This window comes from Eurypyga helias, unplaced genomic scaffold (assembly GCF_000690775.1).
Source record: "Eurypyga helias isolate BGI_N326 unplaced genomic scaffold, ASM69077v1 scaffold445, whole genome shotgun sequence".
In the NCBI taxonomy this organism is placed as follows: Eukaryota; Metazoa; Chordata; class Aves; order Eurypygiformes; family Eurypygidae; genus Eurypyga; species Eurypyga helias.
Window position 1 is genome coordinate 105,152 of NW_010253398.1, and position 10,510 is coordinate 115,661.

Consider the following 10,510-nt stretch of genomic DNA (forward strand, 5'->3'; position numbering starts at 1 on the left):
TGAAACTCTCATTTCTTTCTTTGAAATTTGGATTTGAGCACAAGCATGTGGGAAACAATGATTAAGTTACATGGTGATAACCTGGTTGTAGATTTCTTATCAATACCATGTTTTTGGACCTTGACTCTTTTTGTTTTTTTAAGATGTCACCCTGTGGTTTTAGTATGGTAGAAAAACCTGTAGGTGGAGAATTAATCGATGTCCTAATTGTGGGAATGAAACCAGAATCCCAGATACACAACCACTTCCTTTAGAGGTGAACAATTTGTCATGCTTTAACCTCAGCCACCAAAAAATACCACACAGCCACTCGCTCACCTCCCCATCCCCCCCACCGCCCTGGCCCAGTGGAGGAGGAGAATCAAAGGAAAAGACAAGGAAGCTCATGGGTTGAGATAAATGATTTAATAATTGAATGTAAATGAATATTATAATGATACTAAAAATATTAACGATACTACTAATAACATGTAATGAAAATAAAACACATTCTATAGTTGCTCACCACCCACTGACCAGTAGACAGTCAGGTCCCAAGTAGTGAGAGTCAGAGCCAGAGAGCCTGAGAGGTAGAACCAGAGAGCCTGAGAGCTGGAGCCTGAGAGAGATTGTAGCAGAGTCCGAGTGAGCCCCACAAGCAACAACATGACCAGGAAAGCCAACTGACCCACCACCTAACTAACAAACGGACAAGCTAGAGAGCTAACAAACAAGCGAGCTATGGCCCCCTGGCCCACTTCTGGCTGATATACTGAGCATGACGTGCTATAGAATTAAATACCCCTTTGGTTAGTTTGGGTTAGCTGGCTGAATTGTGTGTTGTCGTCCCTCCCTCACTGCTTGTAGGGAGAATGTTGGGAACACAGCTGCAATATCAGAAGCTGAAAAAAGTCCTTGAATTAGTGCAAGCACTCCCCAGCATGAACTAAAAAACACAAGTGTTATTAGTACTATTCTCAGGACAAATCCAAAACATAGCCTCATACCAGCTACTGTTTAAACTCTGTCCTGACTAAAACTAGTATGACAACTACTCACTGAAGAACAGTGTACAAAACTGAGGATGGGTGGGAAGGAGTTAGAACACCATTATTTGTGGTTTTTAACTCTTAGCTTGCTTTTAATTCAATAGCTATGCTTTAAGTATAACATGAGCAATCCCTTTGAGATGTCAGCTGCCTTAGACAGAACCAGGAAGGCATGTTTTCAGTGTCAGCCTCACCTTAAACTGTTTGGAACTCTGGTCTTCAAGAATGAACATACATGATGAGGACTAATAAAATGTAAAATGAAATATAAAACTGAGAGACATTGTTTTAGGATACCAAAGCCCTCAGCTTAACACAGGCTTTGGAGCTGCTTTTTCAGCTCTGTAAATAAGAAATTATCTATGCCAAGAGACAAGCAGACGAGTCTTCTTTTCAAAGGAGCAGATGGCAGAAGCATCGGAGGCATCCTACTTCTTCCTTCTTCTGTGCAAATAAATATATTTTAAAATGCTGAACCTGATATGAAGTTTATTTCAATAATTAATGTAAGTGGTATGCACTTGGAGTCTAGGAATTCCCATCACTTCTGGGCAGTGTCCACAGAGAGATCTTGGAACAGAAGAATCCTGTGCCCTTCAAACTGTCACAGGATTGGGGTTTGGTTTTTTTTTTTTCCTAGAGAATGCATTCATTTGTTCTATCAGCATATTTGTGGATATGCTAGAAAAATGTATAATGTAAAACCACAAAAAAAAGTATAAAAGCAACCTTTTCTATTTTGAAACCTAAGAATCCCCTCAAGTCCCGGCTGTTGCTTTTTCCCCCCTTAACCCAGCTGCTCTTTGATCTGTCTCTTCCTAAGTGGATAAATATATTTTAAATTATTGCTATCCCCAGGGGAACCAAGCTGGTGTTAGCTAGCAAGGAGATGCTTTTAGGAAATGTCACTAATGTAGGTGGCAAAAATGGCAAGAAACTGTTGAGGACTGCAACAGCTCAGCTAGTTCTGAGTCAAATGTAGGGCTGAAATAAATGAGTGCAACATGCAGTGTCTTCTCTGGAATATTCAGATTCTGCAGCTCTCTGAAATTTCCTGACTCTGCCATCTTCTCATTACGAATTGAAGAACAGGAACTTCCAGGGGGTCAGTTTACTCCCATCTGCAGTTTTGGTTTAAAATACATAGGCTTGCCAAAGCAAATGTCTATAGAAATGGACAGAACTGGAGCTGCGTTCTCTACTGCATTTTCATACCTGTAAAATAGCAACAAATTATGATCATTCTGATTTGTTGACTAGTCATGTCAATTGAGCCAGCCATGCCTAATTAATGCCGAAGTTTGAGCATAAAAGAAGTTGAACAAGTCCTTGGGTTGGAGGCAAAGGGACATCTTCAGCAGCCTATGCAAACATTAAGAGTGGATTTCTGGTCCTGTAGAGTCAAGACCTCCAGAATTGAAAGGCTAGGGAGCTTACATGGTTAAAAGAGGGAGGTAATGTTTCTGAAAACCAGTTAAGGGAGTGCAAATCAGGAGTCTGCTCTCCTCCATCTGCCACAGAGGGATCTAACACATCTCTGTGGAGGAACTCAGTGAATCAGGAGACCGTGTGTGGAACAGCCTGGAGGTACCTTTTAGGCATGGGCAAATCCAAGGATGGTCTTAATGCATCTCATAGAGGCACCTTCACTTGCTGGGGTGCAGAAAGCTGAGGGCACATGCCTCTCAGTTTGAAAAGAGTAGGTTTCTTCCACTGCACAGAATTTCAGTTTATTAGTTAGTGACGTCTTTCAGAAAATAGTCCTGTGTCTTCTGCTTTGGTTGAAGATTATAGGAGTAGAGAGCAACTTAGTGGTCCTTGGGGAAGTCAGTTGCTTATCAAGCTATAGCCTCTCTGGTTTTGGTGATCTCATCTACCTTTGTAAATCTTATATGCCTTTCCACATACCAATCAGAATCAGGGGGAACAAAAGAGATGCATCCATATAGGGGGACATCAGTCTTGTCCTGCAGTCACATGTAACCTGATGAATGAGCTACATTCCTGGTATGCAGAAACAAGGTTTAAAAATCAGTCAATCTGAGAAAAATCTCCTTATTATAGGAATAAAAAGTGGTCACTACCACTGATTATGCTGAGATCAAAACAGTGCTATTTCAGTAATCTAGACAGAATCTGATAACACTGAATGAATCAAACCCTGTAAGGTGAAGTTCACCTGTCCCCAAGGGCAGGCATTACTGAGGCCATGTAACAAACTTGGATTACGTGCCTACGGAACATCATGGCCTGTGATATAACTCTGACTGATTTTCAGATGCATTCAGGGGGCTGGATGTGTGTGGGACAAATCAGTCAACTCTTTTTCTGAAACTCACAGGACATGATTCATCTAACTTAATTTTAGATAGCTAAAATATAGATGATGACATCTGAGCCAGACACTGTAGGGTCCCTTTTATAGATAATGGAAGGAGAAATAGGCACTTGTAGAGTTCAGTTATTCTGGTGCAGTTTAGATATCCACCCTATGACAAGTTGACTTGTACAGTCAGGCTATTCTTCTCCATCAGCAAGACTGACCCGACACAGACATCTGCACTGAGCAGCTGAAGGCACTTAACGTTTTCTTTCATGCAATGTAACCGACACAACTGAGAAAAATCTCAGGCTGAGTTTAGACTTGCTTATGCTTCCCACTGTCCTGAAGTTTGCTATGCTTTTTAAAGTTTAGCAGTCAAGGTAACTGTAAAGTAGGGAGTAAGCCAAGACCATAGTTGGCCTTGCTTTTCATGGTGCCATTGGCATGACAGGACCATGTTCTTATCTCCCAGACTTGTCCATATTTTAGAACGTTTTCCCAAATGCCATCCACGGGTGTCTGCTTATTTCTGACCTGTCCAGATGACAAAACACATATGTCTCTCTTCTCTTGGTTATGTTAAATAGTTATGCTGAATATGCATTAAATTTTGTGTGTGTTTTTTTAATGTGTGTGTGAGGAGTTGTTTGTTTGTTTGTTTGTTTTTTAGGGAAAAATGTTTGTTTAAATAAAAGACATTTGAGTTTAGAAACAAGATGGCTTGAATATCTTATTGAGCTCAGGTGGATAGCAAAATTAAATCATCTCACTGCCCATAACCAAACCCATTCAGTGACTAAAATCATATCCAGCCAGCTGGAAGCCACCTGAAACAGGCATCCATCTATGGATCCTTTCAGTATAAGTGTTCATCAGGCTTATGTCTTTGTATCAGTTGCAAGTTGACTTACTGATGCTATCCTTGTGCCTCAGAAATGCGACTGAATTTCCTAAAGGGATGCAAAACACCTTTACTGGAAGGTAATTTCTTCCCGTAAGCTCTCTGGGAAGATAAACCGTGACCTTTCTTCCCATGTGGTATGCTCTATGCACCTATGGCGATGTTTACAATGGGTAAATAATACAAGGGAGAGAAAATGGAGTTGGGGGGCAGAATTTTTTTACTTCACAAAATTTCAAGTTTTTTCAAAGCTCATTGAATCTTAGCAGAAAGAAGTAGGTGCTGGATTTGAAAACAGTCAAAGCTGAAAGTGGGGTTTTATACTGAATTCAATGGATGGTTTTGGTCCATCACAAATAATATCTGCTGTCCCAAAGCTCTGTCCCACAGCAGTTTGCAGTATAGCTTCATCCCTTTAATTCTTTCTAACATTTCTGATAAACTTACACCTTTAATTTTTCATGGGAAAAAAAAATCCTCTGTTTAAAATACTCCTGATGATTTCAGTAAATTCATAAAAAAACCAGGCATTGATCATGAGTTACAACATTTAAGCAACTCTGCAAATTGATATTCTTTTGGAAATATGTAGTTTTGATCAAATCAGCTCCATGAGCTGAACAATGTTGTCACTTCAGGAAAAAAAAGTTATTATCTTTTTTTTAATAAATTGAGTAATTAGTTCATAAACTCCACTTGATGTTTGTTGTTTGGATTTGTGTGACAGGTGTAGCAAACTCTTCTGGTACACTTTCCAATCACTACATTTGTGGTTTGGTAAGCAACTTACATGTATGAATAATTTGTGGCAATTAAGCAATACATTTTTTTTCATTCTGCAATGCATTAGCAGAACAAATCCTGCTAAAACTAGACAGGAATGTATTACCAATTTGTACGTATTTAGTTACTCAGTGAGTAAATAAATACAGATTGCAAATTAATCGTTTAAGCTTGACTGCAGAGAAATGGCTTTTAGTTACAATATATGTTTGCCATATTTGTTACAGTGTTTTTTCTGACATGCTTTATTAGTAGATTGAAGTTGAAAGAGAAAATTACAGTATCGCAGTGTTATCAAAAGGTCTGTCTCCATGGGATTAAAAAATAAAATCGAATTTCTCAAAGTTCTGACACAGATAAAAATAGTTTTATAGATACAATCCCCAAATATGCTTTTTAAAGTTAACAAAATATAAAAAGCCTTTTATAGGTAAGATTTATTATAGACAATCACAGGCTATTTTGTTTGTTTCTTACAAGAATTGACACACTAAGCTTTTATTGCATTTTTTCTTAAATAAGTTTCCTTTTTTTTTTAAATATGTATGAAGTCTTAAAGCATTCTGAAATATAAGGTGAAAAGCAATGTTAATTTTTCATTCAGTTCTGCCATCAGTACTAGTAAAAGTGGCAACAGTTTTAAACATCCCTAGTTTCCCCACAGGAAGAGGTCACATAGATGGAGGCTGGCCATCTGCAGGACTGTTCAGTTGATACATAAATTGTTTTACAATATAGACAGCTTGGCCACCATTCTGGAGAACTGCTGTGTCTTGTTGTAGATATCTTGTTTGTGCATAAAAATGAATGATTTCTCTGTCTTGTAAAGTTTATTTTGGCGTTTTGAAAGGCTTTGTAATTCTCCATCAAGAGATTCACCAGTTTTCTCAATAATGGATGTGGCTGGTGGTGATTCATCTTGCACAGAATAATTAATTGGCATTTTCAAGTGATGATCAATCTAGAATGATGTGCTTAGGATTATTTGCTTAAAACAGTATTTCACTTATTGACGGTGTGTGGTTTCTGTCATTATTTTGATGTGTAGTGGCAGAATGCTCCAAATACTATAGCTGGAGATGCCTGTTACAGAAAACAGGGGAAAGAGCTATATTCTGTTTGAAAACATGGGATCGCTTTCACTGAGCTCATGCAATGGACTACTGGACATAATTAAACAGCACGTGGAATTCATAAGCTCACAAAGCTCCCTTCACAAAGCCATTGCCCTAAAATATGTAGTCTTAACTATCTTTAATGAAATCCTCAGAGCAACAAGTAACTCCCACTCCCTACAAGTGGATTATTACAGTCTTCACAGCCTTGTGGAAGTTTTAATTGAAGGGCACTACTTAAAGGGATGGTGTGGAAGGACTCTAAGGTAAGATTGATCAGTACAGGCAGAATTTTATTACAAGTGTCAATTAGATTGAAAAGTGTTATAAAAAAGACCATTTGCATAGCTTTAGGGGACAAGGAGACACATTATTCTGAAATCTCCTTTGCTGATTGTTTAGTGATTCTCTAAGGGTAACAGGGAGGAAATATTCCCTCCTGCAAGAGGAGACAGTAGCCACTTTCTGACTGGCTTTGATTTAAAGCTCGTTAATGAGATATGTGCAGCTAATTAAGAGCAGGGAGAATTTAGCTATATACCACAGTGGAGAACAGCATTTATCAGAGAGGATTGGACTATTGCCCTATGGAAGTTCAGTGCTGTGCTATCAGAAACAATTCCGTTCCGATGATGCAGAGAAGGGCAACATAGCAAATAGCTAAAGCTGGCTGAAGATATGTTTTTCCCCTTAGAAAAATAAGGTTGCAGTGACTATGCATTCTTTTAATGAAAAAACTAATTTTTGTTAATTCAACACAGTAAGGACAATCTCTTCCTTTTCATTTTCAACCTTTTTTTCTCTGGAAGGAAGGGACAAATTAGCAGACAGAAAGCCTTTGGCTATTGCACCTACATTCTTCTTGGTACTTGAGCTAGATCATGGTAATGTCTACAGTAGCATTTTAGGTGGGAGCGGGAGCATCCTTCTGAAACAAATCTTCCTGTAGCCCCCTCCACCTCCCATATATTTTTTTTTTTTCCATCACAGCAACGGAAATGTGATCACAGAAGAATATGTGCCTGAATTAGAAATTTCCAGAATACTGAAAGATTTACTCCAGGCATGCACCTGGTCTGCTTCAGTTCCTAATGAACATCCAGGCACTGGAATCCTGGAAATAGAGCTAATCCAAAATAAAAAAGCTTTAATAATAATGTTGGGATCTCAACTGTTCTGCTCTAGCTACCTCTTCTTGTTGGGCTGTGCTACTTGGTATTACAGACAGAGCATGTGTCTCTACACAGCATTGCTGCTCCCGCTGTCATCCGTAACCACGCAGCCCGTGGCGCAGTCTGAGTTGTCCTGTGACACTGGAGACACGCCTGCACTGACCTCACACGTTGGACCCAGGCCTTACAGAAAATCTACTCCGTGTGGCACGGTGAAGGCCAAGCGGGACAGGCTACAGTGCCTAAAATGATAGCAGATGCCTGTATTTAGGCAACGCAATCTTCCTCATTCTCTGGGAATTCATCTCCAGGTTGTAGGCACCCAACCTTCAGTACATAAGCATAGGCATCTGTACATAAGCTTTTTGTTTGTATTCCATTAAGGTAAATGCAAATAGATGGCCTAAATATAGTGCCATGTTTAGAACTCCTAGGCACCTCCCTGTTCTCCAGTGCACCTGTCCTAGCAGCTAGTATGGTGTAGATACCACACATACCACAAAACCCTTTCTTATCAGCTGGCCGGTTAGCTCAGTTGAATTCTTGTATCAGCTGGCCGGTTAGCTCAGTTGGTTAGAGCGTGGTGCTAATAACGCCAAGGTCGCGGGTTCGATCCCCGTACGGGCCAGACACACCACAACGTTATTTTAATGGGTGAGTGCGTAGCGGGAAAAAGTTCTTCCTGGAGAGGGTGGTGAGGCACTGGAACAGGTTGCCCAGAGAAGCTGTGGATGCCCCATCCCTGGAAGTGTTCAAGGCCAAGCTGGATGAGGCTTTGAGCAACCTGGTCTAGTGGAAGGTGTCCCTGCCCATGGCAGGGGGGGTGGAACTAGATGGTCTTTAAGGCCCCTTCCAACCCAAACCAGTCTGTGATTTAAAGAATAAACAGAGAGACATTAGAAATGGTTCATTTAATGCATTATATATAGCAGAGGGAGATCGTGCTATTGCTGCATACAAGTCTCACCTGCCATTTCTAGCTAGTAAACTTAGAGGTGTTAAAGCACTTCTTGGTATTCATCCCTCAGTGCATCACTCTGCTCTCTGTATAACTAATTTTTAAACCACTTTCTTTACTGCAATCTCAAGAGTAATTTACCTGTTTCTATAAAATATTGCAACATTCCTTTTTACAGATGTGTAACGCAATGTCATGTCACCAGGAAATGTCAATTGATAGAATAATCACAAGATCACAGAATGGTGATCCCCGTTACCCCTTGTCCTGTCACTACAGGCCCTTGTAAAAAGTCCCCCCCAGCTTCCTTGTCGCCCCTTCAGGTACTGGAAGGCTGCAATAAGGTCCCCCCAGAGCCTTCTCTTCCCCAGGCTGAACAAGCCCAACTCTCTCAGCCTGTCCCCATAGGAGAGGTGCTCCAGCCCTCTGAGCATCTCCGTGGCCTCCTCTGGACTCGCTCCAAGTGGTCAATATCCTTCTGATGTTGTGGGTTTCACAGCTGGACGCAGCACTCCAGGTGGGGTCTCACCAGAGCAGAGTAGAGGGGCAGAATCCCCTCCCTCGACCTGCTGGCCACACTTCTCTGGATACAGCCCAGGATACGGTTGGCTTTCTGGGCTGCCAGTGCACACTGCCGGCTCATGTTCAGCTTTTCATCCACCAGTACCCCCAAGTCCTTCTCCTCAGGGCTGCTCTCAAGCCATTTCAACACAGCTATATTTGCTTTCCTAACTCAGATATTAAAATGTTAAAAACATTTGGTTTCAGATTTTTAGGAAAGCCTAGCCAAGTTCTTACCAGTTCTTACTATTTTCTCTTCCAGTCCGATAAACTCCTGAAAAGGCAATGCCTTGAGCTGTCTGTATTTTATCAAATATATTATTTTTGTTGTCTTTGTGAACAATTGCTCTTTTATCAAATTTTTCCCGAGTCGTGGATGCAGTCCAAAAACCAGTAGCTAATCAACAATATTTTTCCCTCTTAAAATACAGAAATTTATTTTGCACTTCTCTCAAGCATGTTAACTCCTTCAACTTGACAGATTCATGAAAAATATTTTGATCATGGCTTATTTAGGTAGCCTGTCAGCTCCGCGTGACTTGCTAGTGGTCAAACTGAATGTGCAGTTATGAGAAACAATAATTTAGTTACATGCATTCACTTGTTGGTTTTGATCTTTGACTAGAACATAGCATAGAGATCAGGGTTCGTTTCTGCGGATGTGACAGTGTGTGCCTGTGTATGTGGAAATTAGCTGCCAGATCACAGAATCCTGAAATCATAGAACTGTGGGTTGGAAGATCATCTAGGGCAACCTCCTTCTTGAAGTGGGTCTATGGTCGATACTGGATTAGGTCAGATGTGGCTCTGTCTAGTTTTTGGTGAATACAATTTCTCACGTATTTTCTTGAGTGCTTTAACGTTCAAGGAAAGCAAAAACAAATGGGTCACAAATAAGGGTGATGTGAAATTCAGATTTGCATTTGAATGAATATTCTCAGATCTCTTTCATATTATTCCCTCGGGCCATGAAAAGTACAGGCACAGATTACTGAGAACTCTCTAGACTGACTGATTGATATGGTTTGTATTTGCCATGTAAATGTATAATGTTTAATACTGTATCTATACAAATATAATGCTGATTGACAAACTTGCCCAGAAACAGTCATCTCCTAGGAGGAGGAAGTCATTAACATTTTAAAAAGCAAAATCCTAAAGGAAGGCTGTTCCGACACCACAAAGGAAGGTGGTACTTTGAAATGTGCGAAGGTATGAGCAGTCAATATTAAGGAGTCCTTTGTTTTTATTGGAACAAAATTCAAGGATTTTTTTTTTTTTCAATAAGAGAAACAGTTGATATGCAAACTAGAAGAATTCAAAAAGGATTGAGGAATAATTAATTTTATGATATATATTGGAACATAAAAACAGAATTGTAAATTACATATTTAAATTTTTAAAAATGAGAAAATGTACAACATGTTGAAGAAGCCTTTAGCATTTGAGCCCCACAGAGGACTATAAAGGGGAAGGAGACTCGCTATGAATATAGCCTACTTGCTCAAAAGTTTCCAGAGAGCAATCCTCTAAGTCAAACAATATGCTGCTGTTCAGGGGGAAAAAGCACCATTTACTAGGTAAGTTTTTTTTACCTAGGTAACTTAGAGCACATGAGTAAGATACAAGCTGAGATAGCTACCATTTATCGTAGTGCCCTGCCTTGAAG

General features: G+C 40.0%; 1 non-coding gene across 1 annotated transcript; it reads left to right on the top strand.

Moving 5' to 3' along the window:
* Positions 1-7,876: 7,876 nt before the first annotated feature.
* On the top strand, positions 7,877-7,950 carry TRNAI-AAU. Its single transcript has one exon. It is a non-coding gene; the product is annotated as a tRNA-Ile (tRNA).
* Positions 7,951-10,510: the final 2,560 nt, after the last annotated feature.